The sequence below is a fragment of the Loxodonta africana genome, unplaced genomic scaffold (assembly GCF_030014295.1).
Source record: "Loxodonta africana isolate mLoxAfr1 unplaced genomic scaffold, mLoxAfr1.hap2 scaffold_583, whole genome shotgun sequence".
NCBI lineage: Eukaryota > Metazoa > Chordata > Mammalia > Proboscidea > Elephantidae > Loxodonta > Loxodonta africana.
This window is the reverse complement of record NW_026975309.1, coordinates 49,962-68,780: the sequence shown is the minus strand read 5'-3', so window position 1 is coordinate 68,780 and position 18,819 is coordinate 49,962. Positions and strand designations below refer to the sequence as shown.

General features: G+C 40.0%; 1 long non-coding RNA gene across 2 annotated transcripts in view; it reads right to left on the bottom strand.

Moving 5' to 3' along the window:
• Positions 1-18,819, bottom strand: part of LOC135229854 (uncharacterized) — a 61,127-nt gene that overhangs the window by 17,414 nt on the left and 24,894 nt on the right. The window contains exon 2 of one of the 2 annotated variants that reach the window (XR_010320521.1): positions 738-885. This is a non-coding gene — a long non-coding RNA (uncharacterized LOC135229854). Of the gene's footprint in view, positions 1-737; positions 11,833-18,819 lie in introns of those variants that run through there. The other variant, XR_010320520.1, reaches the window with a different exon arrangement.

Genomic DNA, 18,819 nt, shown 5'->3' with positions numbered 1-18,819 from the left:
AAACATATTACGCCAACCCTGCTGTCACTGCACAACATGGCGCAGGACTCCCCTCTTTGGATAGACTTGCTAGCCTATTGGAAACACTTTGGAATATACTCTTGGTGGCAAATTAGTATTAGAGAATGGGATTATTTTGAAAATATGAGATGTCTGTACTCATGTCTGGTGAATAAACTGGATAATAAAATTTTCAGAGCGAAATGAGATGTTCTAACAGAAAAATAGGCCTGAATTCCCACGTGGGCCATGAGCCTAATCTGAAGGCCTTTCCCAGAGAGGCATTTCAGGCACTTCTAGAGCAGCAGGAGCACTGGGGAATGCATGTATCAACCTCCCCCAGGGCCTTCTCTGAGGAGTAAGTACCTGCTTTAGTACTAAGCTTAAAAAAAAAAAAGCTTAGGGGTTCATAAATAGTCATTCTGCATAAGGTCTTCAGGTTCAAGTCTGTAATCCAGCTGGGATTCTGTGTGTGCTGCATCTCTGCATCAAAAGAACATGCTTCTAGAAGCAGAATGCCAGGAGAGAGGCGGTTGGGCAGTTGGGGGTGGGGGGTGCTGCGCAGACAGGGGTGCCCAAGGGAGGCACAATATAGTCATTCTGCAGCAGGTCTAGTCCTTCTGCATAAGAATTAGAATGCTTCTGTCAATGCATAATAGTTTACATGCAGGACATAAACAAAGTGACTGAAGGACAAAGTCAAATAGTAAACCAAGCCACTCCCTGTCAATCCTTACCTGAGAGGGTCTTCATGAAGACTTCCGGGGATGGAGAAGGACACAGTAAACGCTGATTTATTTTACCTCTTCCTTCCTCAAGAAACAGGAACTGGTGTTAAGACGTCAGGTGTCAAGCCCCAAACTCCTCTTCTGGTCTGTATTTAAGCTGTATAATAAAACTGGGATCAGGCAATCAGCCGTGAGCAGACAGACCCAGAGTATTCCCAGTGCCCCACATCTTTGAGCTCCAGTGAGATCCTGTTCTTAGTCACTAGATTAGCAGAGGAGCTGAAAGACTGAAATTCCGTGTTTTAAGGCAACTTGGGCTTCAAACAGTCACATATTGCTAAAGTCGTATTTCTCTGTGTTAATTTATGATCCTTAACTCAAATCTGGAGTTTGGAGCTCATTTTGATAACTCCTCATTAGTCTGCATAGACTAGAGTCTGCTCACAGTCAGTGATGACAATGGAGGAAACAAAGTCCCTAGCCCAGAGGAGGGACTGCTCCCCATATTTGGGGCAATGCCCCTGGGAAGCATCGGCGAGGTGCACTTTGGCCTCTGTGGCTTTGCCTTCTGCTCCTGGAATTGCACCCTGGGGGCCTCCATATGCAGACCCAGAGTCCGTGGGTGACCACAACTCCCCCGTTCTGGGTCATCGTCCGGACACACGTTGCGATATGCTTTCTGCCCTCCTTTCCAGCATAAGCGCTGCGATCACAAGTGGCAGAACCAGTTCTCAGGTCCAGACCCTAGACCTTGCCCTCCTTGGCCTTAGGCTTCCCTAGTCCTGGTGGAACCTGCAAGCCTGGCGGATGCGAGGTTAGCACCCGGCTGGGTGGGCTTGGGCCTGTCTCAAAAGGCTCATGGCGCACTCAGGTTCCTCCTCCTTGGAGCCTGTGGGCTTGCAGTGGGCAGCCCGGCATCTCGTGCCTCCCTTGGGAGCCCTCTCTGAGCAGCAGCTCCCCTCCCCCTCCCCCGCCAACCACCCAACAGTCGCACTGCCTGCTTTCTGCTTCTAGAAGCGTGTTCTTTTGATGTACACATGCAGCACACACAGAAGCTCAGTTGGATTACAGACTTGAACCTGAAACGCACAACTTTAAAACTACTAGACGGGGGGGGGGAGGTTATTGGCAGTGAAAAAAGCAAAAAAAAAAAAAATAAGAAAGAGAACAATTACAAAAAAAGTATTAGAAGACTGTATCCTCACATTATGGACTCAAGAAAGTTGCGGATAAACAACCGCGTAGATAGCATACTGTTGTCTCTTTGCAAATAAGTCTTAAATGAGGGAATTTGGTACCGGGAAGAGTTGCAGAGCCTGACTTTGGGGAAATCTGGGATTGATGAATTGCCTTGCATGAGGCTACAAGCCCTGATAATCAATATTTGAAGATGAGATTCGAGCAACCTAGAACATGCATCAGAATTTTTTCTAAGTAAATTAGCACCAGAAGATGCCTTTAACCACTAAATAAAATGGGTCAGTAGTTCAAGATCTCCCTAAAAAGAAAACGGCAGACCTAGATCGTTTCCAGTCAGGTTCCAGCAAACATGCAAGAAACAGTCATTTTAATCTTGTACATAGTCAACAGAGATTAGAAAACCATGAGATACTCCCCTAACTTGATCCTTAAGGCTAGTTTAAAAATGATAACAAATTAGAGAAGGATGGTAGAAGAAGAGTTAGAGGACAAGCACACTCAGTAACTGAGATGCAAAACTCTACGTAAGATGCCAGCAAAGGAAATCCAGCAAAGTATAAACCACGTAACATGCCATGATCATGTAGGCATACAAATTTGAGTGAACGTTAAAGATTTAGTAATTTCATTCACCACATGCATAGGTGAAAGAAGAGAAGACATATGCTCACCTCAAGAGATGGGGGCAAAGCAGGTTGATAAAATCCAATCACATGGAGAGATAAGGACTAGGAGCAAATATGGAACAGAAAAGGAGTTCCCGAACGTGGAAAACTACAACTAGCATGATAGTTCATGGTGACGTGTGGGACATTCTCTTTAAAATTAATAAACAATAAAATAAGGGTGCTTCTATCATTACTTTTATTAAACATTGAACACCGGAAGTGTAAGCTAGTACAAAAAGAGAAAAAGTATAACTGCTATTCATAGATTATAGGACTGTCTCCATTGAAAACTGTAGAAAATACCGGAATTAATAGTAATCATAAATAAAAAATAAATTGAAATTTCAATGCATCAGCATCAAGCTGACTCTGTCATAGCTCTTAGGTGAAAGCAAAGGACACTGATAGGGAAAGAGCAGGTTCGGGTGGTCTAGACCAAGGAGGGAAGAAAATTATTCTGCACTGGGCTGAACTTATAAGAACGGGTCTTATGTGTGTTAGTTACCTAGTCCCTCCATAACAAAAAATAACACAACTGGATGGCTTTAAAGAACAGAAATTTATTTTCTCACAGTTTAGCAGGTGGTCGTTCGAATTCAGGGCATGGCTGTAGTGGGAGGTCCTTCCTTGTCTACCTCAGCTTCTAGTAGATGCCAGCAATCATTTGTGTTCCTGGCCTTCTAGAAGCATCTGTCTTCTTTGTCTGTCTTCCTTTTCACCTGTTTGAGTCTGTGTGTATTCTGCTCCTTTTATAACTAAGAAGAGTTAGGCTTAGGACCCACCCTACATTGGTATGACCTCATTCACATAATAAAAGCAGGCCCCCTCTTTCCTAACAAGGTCAGATTTACAGGTACAGGGGTTAGGATTTCCACAGACATTTTGGAGGGACACAATTCAATCCCTAACAGTCGACTTACCAGATATTCTGGATTGAGAGTACTCGCATGAACAGCTGAGAGTGGTTCCAATTCTTTGCTACATTCGTTGGCTGAAACTTGTCTCAATGGTCACCCAAAGGAATGCTAGAGCAATTTATTGTGTAGGACCTGGCCAACCATTCCTAATCAAGTCCATTGTGTGGAAAAACACACAATCCCATCACCAAAGCCTTGAGAAATTCATGGATAAGAAAAGAATGGTGGTTGGAACCAAGAATTGTTTCATAGCCTAGATAACATGGTACAGGTGTTAGATATTCACATGGAGATGTCAGGTAATAAAACTTCACCCCACATGGGGATGTCAAGGATAATACCAACAGCTAATGTTCATTGAGTACCTACACTGGTGCCAGGCACTCCTGTGCTTTTTCTTTCATGTTTGCTTTTCATGATGGCCATATGAGGAATGTATCATTATAATGCCTAAAGAGGTCAATACAGAGAGCTAGGCTCACATTTGAATATATGAGTCTGGACCCAGGAGGAGTTTGAATGGATGGAGGTATAAACCTCACGTCCTTAGCTACAAATAGACAGCAGTAAACTCACTGAGGCATCCTAGAGAGAGGGTGTCAATAGAGAGAGGAACAGGCACCAAGCCCAAGGGTACTCGGGTATCTAGAAGCCTGCCAGGTGAACAGCAGCCAACAAGCCTCTCTGAAGTCCAGTGTGGTTCCTGGAGGGTTGTCTGTCCTTGCTCTCAGCTGCATTTCCCCAGTGCCCCTCCCACCTGCACTGGGTTGTCCCCTTCATGAGGACAGGGGCAGTGTGTACCTTTCACCACTGTATCTGCATAACATAGACTACTTCTGGCCCATGGAATATACTGACTGAATGAAAAATAAACGATAAGTACGTAAAATCCTTCGTAGTTGATACCTTGGGATACATTAAGGAGCTTCATGAGTAAGAGGGAGAAAAACTGATCAGGGCTGCTTCTGAGACCATCTCTTAGGCGTAAAGAGTGTTAAACAATAATTAAACAAAGAGATTTAATGGCAGAGATGTATGTTAAAAAGATGTAAGTATACGTTGAAGATTACTAGAAACATGCACATTTATTATTGCAACTATAGTTCAAATTGTTAAAAAAAATATACTACATGCACACAGAATATTATAAAGTAATTTAATGCTCTCATTAAAAAAAACAAAAAAAATTATCATGAGAAAAGACTAATGATGAATGAAAATATCAGGATATAATATCCGTGTTAATATACATAAATGTGTGTGCTAATACACACATAAAACCAGTTGCCATTGAGTCAGTTCTGATTCATGATGACACCAGCGTGCCAGAGTAGAACTGTACTCCATAGGGGTTTCAATGGCTGAGTTTTCGGAAGTAGACTGCCAGACCTCTCTTTCATAGCAATTCTGGGTGGACCTGAACTCCAACTTTCTGTCAGCAGCTCAAGATATTAACCATTTGCACCAACCAGAGACTCTAACACACATACATGCCAATGTAAGTAAGATAACAGACATATCGGAACGTTAGTAATTTATTCTATGCATTACGTATGTTTTCTTGTTATTTATTGCATACTTTCCCATTGCTTCCAAGTTTTTGAGGAATAGAATGTACTTCTGGAAAAATTCATGAGAGATTTTTAAGTAATGAAATAATCAACAGAAACAGAATGAGTAAATCTGTGGCAAGGCAGCCCATGAACCCAAGATTACAGTAACACTGGTATGAAAAGCAGAATTGTGGAGTCCTGAAGCTCAGTGGTCCCATGCATGCATCAGGAAAGAGGGAAGAGCAAATAAACAAGGAGAAAATACAGTGAGCCAGAGGAGTGGGAGCCCTCTGTTGTGGGCACAGTTTTCTCATGAAACTTTAGATGGACACAATGGGTGGGATTATCCACTTCCATCACACAAACATTTTTATTACCCTTGATTTTAACGGAACTATGTTATAAAAACAAATGATAAAATAAAGTATAATAAAAGAATAAATCTCATAGTGGACTACTATCATTTTCCCCAGCCACTGAGGAGGGCAGGAAACACACACGGGAAAGAAGATGGAGCAGTGTGAAGAATCATGCTTAGTGAGGAGGGGAGTGTTTCTGAGACAGGCCTTACTTGCTACCACCTAGGGAAGCAGGCAGCCGTGCAGGACCAACTGGAAGAAATGGCACATTATTTCTGAGACCTACTCCAGCTCATAACAAATTATGGATAACATGGGGAAGAATGAGATTTCCAGGACACTTAATTGTTCTCAGGAGAAACGTGTACACAGAAAAAGAGGCAGTCATCTAAACAGAACAAGGAATACTGCATGGTTTAAAGTCAAGAAAGGTGTGCATCTCCATTGTATCCTTTCACCATACCTATTCGACCTGTATGCTGAGCAAATAATCCGAGAAGCTGGACTGTCTGAAGAAGAATAAGGCGTCAGGATTGGAGGAAGACTCATTAATAACCTGAGATATGCAGATGATACAATCTCGCTTGTTGAAAGTGAAGAGGCCTTAAAGCATTTACTGAAGAAAATCAAAGACTACAGACCAACAGCCTAACAACAGGACCAATAAGCAACATCAGGACAACGGAGAAAATGTTGACATCACTAAGGGCTTCATTTTACTTGGATCCACAATAAACACCCATGGAAGCAGCAGTCAAGAAATCAAACGACACGTTGCATTGGGCAAATCTGCTGCCAGAGACCTCTTTAAAGTGTTCAAACGCACAGATGTCACCTTGAAAACTAATGTGCCCCTGACTCAAGCCATGGTGTTTTCGGTCACCTCATACGCACACGAAAGGTGGGCAATGAATAAGGAAGACTAAAGAAAAATTGAAGGCACTGAATTACGGTATTTGCAAAGAATATTGAATATACCACGGACTGCCAAAAGAATGAACAAATCTGTCTTGAAAGAAGTACAGCCAGAATATTCCTTAGAAGCAAGAATGGCGAGGCTTCATCTCACATATTTTGGACATGTTGTCAGGAGAGATCGGTCCCTGGAGAAGAAAGTCATACTTGGTAACAAGTGGCCACAACAATCGGCTCAAACATAACAACGACTGTGAAGGCGACGATAGGTAGTTTAACATACATTTTGACCCATACGAATTAAAATTTAAACAATTATTTCATGCCTTTTTGTAGCGGTTTCAGAATATACAATTAAAATAAATGTAAACAATTAATAGAAAAAATCTCTGAAAATAAAATTTAATTTTTTTAAGTCACTGCTCCATACCCCAAATCTAAATGGCTTGATATAAAGCACTGGTCTTTGTGATTCACAAAAAGCAGGTGCCAATTCCTGAACAAGAACTGAAGTGACAGGAGAAACTCCCCATGCTGTTAGAGCCCTGAGTGTGGGCCCTAATCCAATAATCTGTCCTCATTAATTCCTTTTCATTTCATCTCTGTGCAAGAGGGGAGGGAGAAGGTGAGAGAGGGTTACATGTGCCTATTCTGTTCTTTAGCATCTAGTTCACTGCCAGGAACAAGTATTCATAAGAGGCTACAAAACATTAAAGTACAAATAAGGAGGAAAACCTCCTAGTATATATATGTATTAGGTGGCACAAAGAGTTAAGTGCTCAGCTACTAACTGAAAGGTTGGCAGTTTAAATCCACTCAGTTGCCTTGGAAGAAAGGCCTGGCAATCTACCTCCAAATGGTCACAGCTATTGAAAACCGTATGGAGGGCAGTCCTACTCTGAAAACTCACGGGGTCGTCATGAGTGAAAATCTCCTCAACGGCAACTGGATTGGTAATCTATATATGGCATAAATGTTGGGAAAATTAGCTTCTGAACATATACACGGCATACAGAATACACTGCACATTAGTATTATGTGCCAAAACCCACTGTCATCAAGTCGATTCTAACTCATAGTGACCCCAAAGGACAGAGTAAAACTGCCACATAGGGTTTCCAAGGCTGTAAGTCTTCACTGAAGCAAGCTGCCACATCTGTCTCCTGCAGAGAGGCTGGTGGGTTCGAACCACTGACCTTTCAGTTAGCAGCCAAGTTCTTTAGCCACACAGCCACTAGGGCTCACTGCTGTCATGTACAGTGATTACATAAGCAAATTCTGAAACAAACTGCCTGGGTTTAAATCCTAACTCAATCTATCAGCTGGTTGATCTGGGCACGTTACTTTACCTCTCACTGCCTCAGTTTCCCATTTCTAAAATGGGTCTTATTCAAAAGGTTGTTACGCAGGTTAAATAAAACACACAAGGCACTTAGAAAAAGGCCTTACACACAGAATGAACACAATAAATGTTAGCTTTCATAATTATTAAGGGAATACAAACAGCTTAGTTGAAGAAACTTCCATCGAGAAATAGTTGCGTTCCAAAATTCATGTGTAAAGTCATTTACATCAACTGTTAAAGTTGTATGTTTAGATTCAAGTGATTACTGAGGTGTGTTATGATCTTGAACAGAGTTCAGGGGACTATACAGGCTGACTCTGCATGCCCTTCTCCTGCACATCCATTCCATCTCCCTTGGAGCCCAGACATCATGTTATCAATTAAACCCCTCCCACACTGGTGGTGTACTGTTTAAGAGCTACAGCTGCTAACCAAAAGGTCATCAGTTCAAATCCACCAGGCGCTCCTTGGAAAGTCTATGGCACAGTTCCGCTCTGCCCTATTGGGCCGCTATGAGTTGGAATAGACTCAGTGGCAATGGGTTTTTAATGGGTATGAGTTAACTGTTCAGTGCTTAAAGACATATCAAAAGCAACCACGAACACAAAAGTATAGTAAAAAGTTCTTATTTCAGAATAGCAAAACCTTTTTCTAACACAGTGGTGTATTAGGGTGGACTGTGTATCAAGAGGAGGCCTGGTGGCATAGTGGTTAAGAGCTCAGCTGCTAACCAAAAGGTCAGCAGTTCGAATCCACCAACTAGTCTTTGGAAACTCTATGAGGTAGTTCTACTCTATGCTATAGGGTCTCTATGAGTTAATATCAACTAGGGTCTGTATGGGTTGGAATCAACTTGATGGTGACAAGTTTGATTTGGTTTGGATTAAATTATGACCCTAAAAAATGTGTGTCTCAACTTGGTTAGGCCATGATTCCCACTATTGCATAGTTGTCCTTCATTTTGTGATTGTAATTTTACTGTAAGAGGATTAGGGTGGGATTGTAACACCACCCTCACTCAGGTCACCTTTCCCTGAGGTGTGGCCTGCACCACCTTTTATCTCGCAAGAGGTAAAAGGAAAGGGAAGCAAGCGGAGAGTTGGGGTCCTCAGACTATCAAGAAAGCAGCACCAGGAGCAGAGCATGTCCTCTGGACCCAGGGTCCCTGCACCTGAGAAGCTCCTTGACCATGGGAAGGCTAAGGACAAGGACCTTCTTCCAGAGCCGAAAGAGAGAGAAAACTTTCCCTTAGAGCTGATGCCTTGGACTATTCGCCTACTTTAATGTGAGGTATTAAATTTCTCTTGGTTAAAGCCATCCACTCATGGTATTTCTGTTATGGCAGCACTAGATGATGAAGACAGTGGGTAAAGGTGGAAGAGGTGGATGAAGGACAAAAAAAGAAAAATGGACAACAAGAGAAATATAAGAATTCAGAGAACTGTGAAAATTTAATTCCTGAATATACTTTCTTTCTCCTCCCTGTAACTGTAAGGACTTTTCTCATATACAGCATATATAAGTAAATCCTTGCAATATTTAAAACACTTAGATTTTTGTAAAACTCATTCTCTGAAAACTCATGGTGGCCCCATTAATTTGTGGCTTAAAAACAACTCAGAACTAAAAAGAAACATAAATAAATAAATAAAGGCGCTGCTGTCATTTGCGGGTGATGTTCTTTTCCTGTTATCCACAACCCACACACTTGGGAGTTAATTTTCCAGGGTCAGTGTTCATAGACCATCCTCTTTCTCTTACCACCACCCCACCACCCTTAATTATTTAGAAAAGGCAGGGCCAGTCAGTGCTCCAAACATCAAGATTTCTCTCCAAAATGCCAACTCGCACTTGGGGAGCAGGCTACATTCTCAGCTATCAGCAATTCCACTAGCCCGTGCAGATAAGGAACATGTCTCCACTGAACTGTTCGTTGTAATTAAAAAAAAAAAAAGTAAAAAACTGTTTCTTAAAACCAGAAAAAAAACAAAAAAAACAGGCATTTCCCTATTACCCACCCACCCCACTCTCCCACACCGAGTGCTCCCCTCACCACACACACACTCAAATATTTCCTACCAAGGGTGTGTCCCAAGCACGGGGTCTGGCTCCACTCTTCTTTTACACCCCTTGGAGGCCTCTGGAGAAACCATACCTTTGGTTGGCAATTCCCTGAACCCTGCCTATTCAAGCTGGCACTTATTCAAAAAGGCAGGTGAGTCTTCAAGTCAGGTTTTTAAAAGGAGTTTAAGAGGAGCCAGGTGATATGCCTACTCACCCTCAAGTTTCTCAAAGGTAATAATTTCTTGAGATGTGTACAATGTCTCAACTATGGGTTAATTAAATCCCTTAGGATGGTGGGCATGGGAAAATCCTCCATCTCAATGCCCCCCACTTTGAAAAAAAAGAGGGGGAATCTCCAAAATCACAAATTTGAATTTCTACATACTTGATTGAACTAAGGAGTAAGTTCCTCATGTGTGTTATTCTTGGTTTGAGCCTGGTGGTGCAGTGGTTAAGAGCTCAGCTGCTAACCAAAAGGTCTGCTGTTTGAATCCAACAGCTGCTCCTTAGAAACCGTATGGGGTAGTTCTACTCCGTCCTAGAGGGTTGCTAAGAGTCAGAATTCACTGGATGGCAATTGGTTTGTTTGTTTTTCAATCTTTGGCTGAAAGGTAGACTTTGTTATCAATTTATTAAATCAACTGGTAATTTGCTGGATATTTCTCGTACAGGAACTTATGATGTCTTCAAATCCAGCTAATCAGGTTTAGGGAGAGAGAAACTTCTCTACCTTAGCCTCCCTGCCACTCCCACACCTTTTTCATTGATTTCCATGCCCTGTTTAAGTAACATCATTCATTACTTCTCACTATCTAGGTTATCTGAGCCAATTCATGGCAGTCAATTCCACCTGAGCCCTAGGATACCCTCATTTTACATACTCTGCCCTGTTGTTCCTTCACAAATGGCTGACCTCACATCTCCCCTTGAATGTCTACTAGGCATCTCAAACTTAATGTGGTTCAAATAAAATTCTTCGTCCAAGTGTCTTATCTACCTCCCAGTCTTCCTTATCTCAGCAAATGTTCTCACTATCGTCTGGGTTGTTCAGGACAAAAACCTAGAAATCATCCTTGATTTCTCTCCTTTATTCAAATCTTGTATCCAATCCATTGACACATATTCTGGACTCTTGGCGCTACCTTAAAATAAATCCTGACTCTATCCACTTCTCACTACCTCCACCTTACAGCCACCATCATCTCTTGGTTAAAACTGGACTCCATGCCACCGATCTTCCCTCTTACAGTCTACATAACAGCATCACGTCAGTGGCTTCTCATGGCAATTAGGAAAAATTCCCAAATCCTTCCCATGGTCTTTCATGATGCGGGGCTTGCCCACCATACTAACCTCATTTCCTAACAGTCTTCCCTCGGTTCACTCCACACTAGCCATGACTTATTTCCTGAGCTTCCTCAAAACATGCCAGAACACTTGGTTATTTAAGGGCCTCAGAAACAACTCTTTCCTTTATTGGCAATATCCTCCCTCCAGAACTTCATACAGCTATTCTCTCCTTTGATATAGGTCAGTTATCTCCTCAAATATCCTGATCCCATAAGCCTTTACTAACTATTAATCTAAAACAGCTCACCCCACTCATTCCCTCACATGCAACTCTGTCTTATTTTCAAAATATTTAGCTCTCCTTGACATTTTTTGTTAATTATTACCTGTAAATGTATTTTTTGTGGTTGAGAATATATGCAGCAAAACATACACCAACTCAACAGTTTCTACCTGTACAATTTAACGACACTGGTTACATTCAAGTTGTGCAACCATTCTTACCCTCCTTTTCTGAGTAGTTCCTCTGTCATTAGCATAAACCCACTGCTCCTTAAGGTTCCTATCTAATCTTTTCAGTAGCTGTTGTCAATCTGATGCCATATAGACAGTTCTTAAAAGAGCATATGCTCAAGGTAGACCATTTTTATTAGTTAAGTAGCTAATGTTCTGGAGCCCTCGTGGCACAGTGGTTAAGTGATACGGTAGCCAAGCAAAAGAAGAGCAGTTTGAATCCACCACCTACACCTTGGAAACTCTATGGGGCAGTGCTATTCTGTCCTACAGGGTCTCTGAGTCGGAATCAACTCAACAGCAACAGTATGGTGTTTCCTGTTTTATACTTCAGTTTTAAGATGATTCAACGGAATGCTTTTGGTGTAATGTTTAAAGATTATCTCACGGCAATAGTTTCAGGAGTTCATTCACCCTCAATGGCTCCAAAAAGTCTAGGGTTCATGAGAATTTGAAATTCTGTTCTGCATTTTCCCCCTTTTGATCAGGGCTTTTCTATGGACTCTTTGATCAAAATGTTCAGCGACAGTAGCCGGGAACCTTCTGGTTCTTCTGGTCTCATGGCATGCTAGATGTTCTTTTAAAAAACATGAGTGGATGCTGGAGGTTATCAAATACTTATTTTATTACACCTATTAGTATAATCACATTTATTTTTCCTGTACATATGGCAAATTATACTGATTCATTTTTGAATGTTAAACTAACCTTGAATTCTTGGGATAGACCGAACTTGGTCATAATATATTCTTCTTTAGAGTATTGCTGGATTTGTTTTGCCTATTTCTTTTTATATTTTGCATCTATGTTCATCAGTGACATTGGCCTGTAATTTTCCCATCTTGTGCTGCTCTTGTCAGGTTTTGGTATCAATATTCATTCTACAAGCTTTATAAAATGAGTTTGGGTATATATTTCATTTTATATTGAAGAATTTGTGAAGTATTTCTTGAATATTTGGCAGAATTTGCAGGAAAAGCCATCTGACATGAAGTTTTCTTTTTGAGAATAGTTTGAGCTCCAATTCAATTCTATTAACAATTGTGGAATTACTTTTGCTTCCTGTTTCTTCTTGAATCGTTGTTATTAACTTACATGGTATGATACGTTTGCCTACTTTACCTAAATTTGCAAATTTATTAGCTAATATGGTTCATAACATTCTCACATTATCTTTAAGTTCTGCAAGATCTGTAGTCATTTTCTTTCTAATTCCTGATATTCGTTATTTATACCTTCATTCTTTTTCACTTGATCAATCTTGCCTAAAGTTTCTCAATTTTACTAGCATTTTCTAAGAATCAACTTTAGTCTTCGTTGATCGTCTTTTGCATGTATGCAATCATTAATAGAAACAAAAATTCCTATGAATGTTTGTTTCTGTTTTTTTCCCAACATTTTGAATGGATGTTTAACTCACTTATTTTTCAAAATTTGTTCTTTCCAATTATATTTTTCAGGCTATAAGTTTCCTATTTTATATTGTCTGTACTGCACCAATTTTTATATGCAGTATGTTCATAATTGTTCACTTCAAAATATATTCTAATTTTCATTATGATGTCTTTTCTAACGCCTAGTATTTTAAAATATCCAAGCACATGGAGATTTTGTATTTTCTTTTTCTAAGATTTTTTTTTTAATTATGCTGTACTTACACAGTATCCTCTATATTATTGCAGACTCTTGAAATTTGTTGAGACTTGCTTTATAACACAGTATACAGTTAATTTTTATAAACACTATGTATATGCATGAGATGAATGTATATTCTTTAGTGGTTAGATAATGCACACACATACACATATATCAATTTGGTATTTTTATACATGTTAAATCTTCTGTATCCTTGACAATTTATGGACTTCTATGTTTCTGAGGGGTGTGTTAAAAATCTATTATGATGCATGATGTCAAAAGGAGCCCCAGTAGTGCAGTGGTTAAGCACTCAGCTGTTAAATCTTTTGATTTGATCCACCAACTATTCCACAGGAGAAAGATATGACAGTTTCCTTCCATAAAGATTACAGCCTTAGAAACCCTTTGGAGAAGTTCTACTCCATCCTATAGTCACTATGAGTCAGAACTGACTCAACAGCACATAAGAAAAAAGGTATGATGTGATGGAAACTGAGCAGTACAAAGGTATAAGAATTGGTCCTACCTCCAGGGTCAAAGGATGAAGGACAGAGAAAACAGCAGAGACATCCAAAAGCTTGGAAAAAAGGGGGCTGAGAGGACAATGGTTGGTGGTTTAAGGGCTTTGAAGGGCTACCACATATACTGAGGAATCTGGAGTGCAATATTCTTGCCTAAGGATGAAGACATGCTCATAAAGATCCTGACAAAGCTTTAGGCTTGCACCTCTGGCTGATCTTTGGGCTCCACGGGGGCAGGAAGTGAAGGCTAAGGCAGAGTTTTAGGCGCTCTTGCTTAGCACTGAAAGAACACCCCAGTTCAGAGCCAATCTGCAAAGACTGGGATAATGTTACTTTTTCTTTTTGGCTACAAGTATTTAAAGAAATCACTGTCAGGTCATGAACTGACTGCTGTCATAACAGAACAGAACTTCAGTGTCCACACATGAGAAGACATACAATCTTTGCAGAAATAGTTTGGAAACATCACTAAGCAAATGGATGACTGGCCCTCAACAATTAAAAAAAAAAAAAGCAAACCCTAATGACTGGAGGGAATCTGATTTCCAGAGTTACATTATAATATTTAAGATATCCAGTTTTCAACACACTATTTTAAGTCATAAAAGGAAAAAGAAAAGGATGGTTCATTTGTTAAGAAGAAAGAAAGAAGAGAATGAACAGAAAGCATCCCTAAGGAAACACAGATACTGGGATTACTAGACAAAGATTTTAAACCAATTGTCTTAAATTTCCTCAAAGAGCTCAAGAAACCATAGACAAAAAAAAAAAGGAAACCAAAAGAAGAATGTATGAACCAGTAGAAAATATTAATAAAGAAATATTATACAAAAGAACCAAATAGAAATTATAGAGCTGAAAAGTAGAATAGCTGAAATAAAATTTTCATTAGAGGAGCTCAACAGCAGATTTGAGCAAGAAAGCAGGAAAATGTAAACTTGAAAAAGCACAACTGAAATTGTTCTAACTGAGGAGCATAAAGGAAAAAGAATGAAGAGAATGAACAGAGCCTAAGGGACCTGCGGGACAACATCAAGCATACCAATATACTCATTAAGGAGTCCCAGAAAGGAAAGAAAGATGAAAGGACAGAAAGAATATTTGAAAACGTAATGACTGGAAGTTTCCCAAATGTCATCTAGATATCCAAGAAGCTCAATAAACTCAAATGACAATAAATACATAGATATCCACAGAGAGACATAATCAAAATGTCAAAAGACGAAGACAGAAACTTGAAAGTAGCAAGAGATAAGTGACCCCTAATGTACAAGAAGAGAGTCTCAACAAGTTTAACTGTTGATTTTTCATCAGACACCATTGAGATGAGAAAATAGTGGGATGATGTATTTAAGATACTGGAAAAAAAATACAGAAACAAAACTATGAACCAAGATGTCAATATCTAGCAAAATTATCTTTCAAAAATGAAGGCGAAATTAAGACATGCCCAGATACACAAAACCTGAGGGAGTATGTTAGCAGCAGAACTGCCTTATGAGAAATGCTACAGGGAATCATCCTGGCTGGCATGGAAGGACACTAGACAGTAACTGGAAGCCATAAAAAGAAACAAAGACTCCGTAAAGGTAACTACTTAGATAAAACAAAGTCAGTAATATTTTTATATCACGCCTCTCTTTTTTTCATATATGATTTAAAGCACGAATGCATAAAAATACTTACACATCTCTCTTAATGGACACACAATGTATAAAGATGCAATTTTTGTATCAGCAACGTAAGTAGGGGAGGTAACTGAGCTGAATAAAAGCAGAATTTTCTATACTGTTGAAGCTAAATTTGTATTAATTAAAAGAAGATTGTTATAAATATAAGATATTAATTGTAATCCTCATGCTCACCACTAAGAAGTTAAAAAATATAAGGAAAGGAAACAAGGAGAGGATCAAAATTGTACACTTGAAAAAAAATCATTCAAACACAAAAGTGGACAGTAGTGAAGAAAATGAGAAACAAAATACGTATATCACCTACTATTACAAAGTAGAAGATATAAGTCCTTCCTTATCATTAATCGCTTTAAATATAAATAGATTAAATTCACAATTGGGATCATTAAAGTTGTGTGTCAACTTTGTTGGACCATGATTCTCAGTGCTTTGGCAGTTATGATGTAGTTTAGCAGTCGTAAAACGATGCAATCATTTCCATGATGAGATGTGATATAATGTGATTACCTCCATGATGGGATCTGCTGTGAGTAGCCAATCAGATGTAAGGGAGTTTCCTCAGGGGTGTGGACTGCATCCAATATAGGTGGACTTTCTGGCAAGGCTCTTGAGCTTTTGCTCACTCTGAATCCTGCAGCTGTCTCCTCTTCATCTGATCTCAAGTTTTTGGGACTTGAACTCTCAGCTTACCTTCCAATTTTGGGATTCATCAGCCTCCGCAGTCTGTGAGCCGCGGCCTGCCAGCTTACCTGCCGATCTTGAGATTTGTCAGCCTTTGCAGCCTGTGAGCCACAGACCTGTTGTATGACCTGCAGATCTTCAGTTCTGCAGTCCCTGCATCTATGTGAGTCAGGAGAAGCCACCAGCCTGACCCATGGACTTGAGACTTACCAGCCTCTACAGCCTCGGGAACCATTTCCTTGATATAAATCTATTTATATATAAATACATACATATATATATCTCACTGGTTTTGCTTCTCTAGAGAACTCAGCCTAAGATACCAATTAAAAGACAAACACTGGCAGAATGAATAAAAAAATCATTTGATTGCTATCAAGCTGATCTGACTCATGGTGACCCCTCGCCCCATGTGTGTCAGAGTAGTAGTGACACACAAGTGTGTCAGTTCAACGGCTAATTTTTCAAAAGTAGATCGCCAAGCCTTTCTTCCGAAGTGCCTCTGGGTGGACTCAAACCTCCAACATTTTGGTTAGCAGCTGAATGCATTAACCGTTTGCACCTCCCAAGGACTCTATGTTTATTTCTGTATTACTTGTCTTTATACTATATACATACACACACACATAGACATCCATGAGTGGTTCATACAGATGCTTTGGACTTCGACTAGCAGGGCTCTATTAATTATTGATAGAAAAGTACTGATACCAATTACAAATGCGTATTTGTCCATTTCCCCTTTCAGATTTATTAGTTTTTGTATTTTGGAGCCCTGTTGTTAAATATGTACACATTTAGGATGGTTTTATCTTTTTGGAGAAGTGAACCTTTATTTTGTTATGTCCCTACCTATTCCCAATAATACTCCTTTTTCTGAAGTATAATTTGTCTGATATTAATATAGTACTGCAGTAGAACTGGATAATTTTCAACCATTTCAAGAGGTAGCATAAGATCAAGAACTGATGGTATAAAAGGAAGAAATCGAAGCTGCATTGAAGGCATTGGTGAAAAAACTATCCTCTCTCCACCATCTTCACTAACCCTGACACCAACTGTCCCTCACACAGCACTCCCTACTTCTCTGCTGGGTTCAATAATTCATTGCAACGGCCACACAGAGCTCACAGTCCATATTCATGATTATGGGGTTTATTAGGGAAGTAACAGTTATAACTCAGGCTCAAAGATACTCAGAATACAGTTCTTCTATTAGGACAGCCTCTTCCCTCCTGTGCTCATAGGTGTGCCTCTGCCTGGCCTTGGGACTCTCTCCAAAGGCACTCAGCTTTCCTTCTCCATGGGCCATCATCTCCTATACCCGGGTCCCTGTTGCTTGGTCTCTCCTGCCATGGCATCTTACCGTCTTCAGGGTTACAGCTTCCTCTCTCTATCTCAGTCTCCTGCTTCTAGGAGCTTCTCAGTGCAGGGATCTCAGGTCCATAATATATGCTCAGCTCCTGGCTGTTCTTCCTTGATGGGAGTTGAATCCTCCTCTTTGCTCTGGAACTGGTTCTCTTTGAAGGGAAAACTAAACAATCCCCTTGGTGAGCCACAATTACCCTATCACACAGTCCTGCCCAAGTACCAGGGTAGATGTTATAAGACCATGGCTAGAAAGGCCACACAAAGTAAACAATCACATCACAGTACCTTGGACTCGTTTTTCGAGTGAAGTATCAAAAATCCCATCAGAACGGATTGGTAAAGAACATAATCAATAGCAAGAACATTTTCATAATTATGTTTTCTGTATTTGGAAGAAATCTATAGCACTATTCTTATTTTGCCAATTCACAGGGATCACAGAGATTAGTGGTAGATATTGCAGTACCAGAAAACTCTCTGGTGAAACAGTCTGTGAGCAGTTTTACAAACACGGATATTCCACCAGAGTCAAAAGAATGACGTTACATTAATCATCAAAGAGAACATTTCAAGATCTAGCCTGAAGTACAATGTTGTCACTGATAGGCTAATATCCATACACTTATAAGGAAGACCAGTTTATATGACTATTCAAATTTATGCACCAACCACCAATGCCAAAGACAAAGAAATTGAAGATTTTAAACAACTTCTGCAGTCTGAGATTGATCAAACGTGCAATCAAGATGCATTGATAATTACTGGTCATTAGAATGTTAAAGTTGGAAACAAAGAAGGAAAAGTAGTTGAAAAATACAGCATTGCTGATAGAAATGATGCCAGAAATCTCATGAAAGAAGTTTGCAAGACCAGTGACTCATCCACTGCAAATATTTTTTTTCACCAACATAAACGGCAGCTATACACGTGGACTTTACCAGTTGGAATACACAGGAATCAAACTGACTACATCTGTGGAAAGAGAAGATGGGAAAACTCATATCATCAGTCGGAACAAGGCCAGGGATCGATTGTGAAACAGACTATCAATTGCTCATATGGGAGTTCAAGTTGAAACGGAAGAAAAGTAGAATAAGTCAAAAAGGGCCAAAGTATGACCTTGAGTATATCTCACCTGTATTTAGAGACCACCTCAAGAATACATTTTATGTGTTAAACACTAATGACTGAAGACCAGGTGAGTTGTGGAATGACATCAAGGACATCACACATGAAGAAAGCAAGAGGTCCTTTAAAAGACAGGAAAGAAAGAAAAGACCATAATGGATGTCGGAAGAGACTCTGAACGTTGCTCTTGAATGTCGAGTAGCTAAAGGGAAAGGAAGAAATGACGAAGTAATA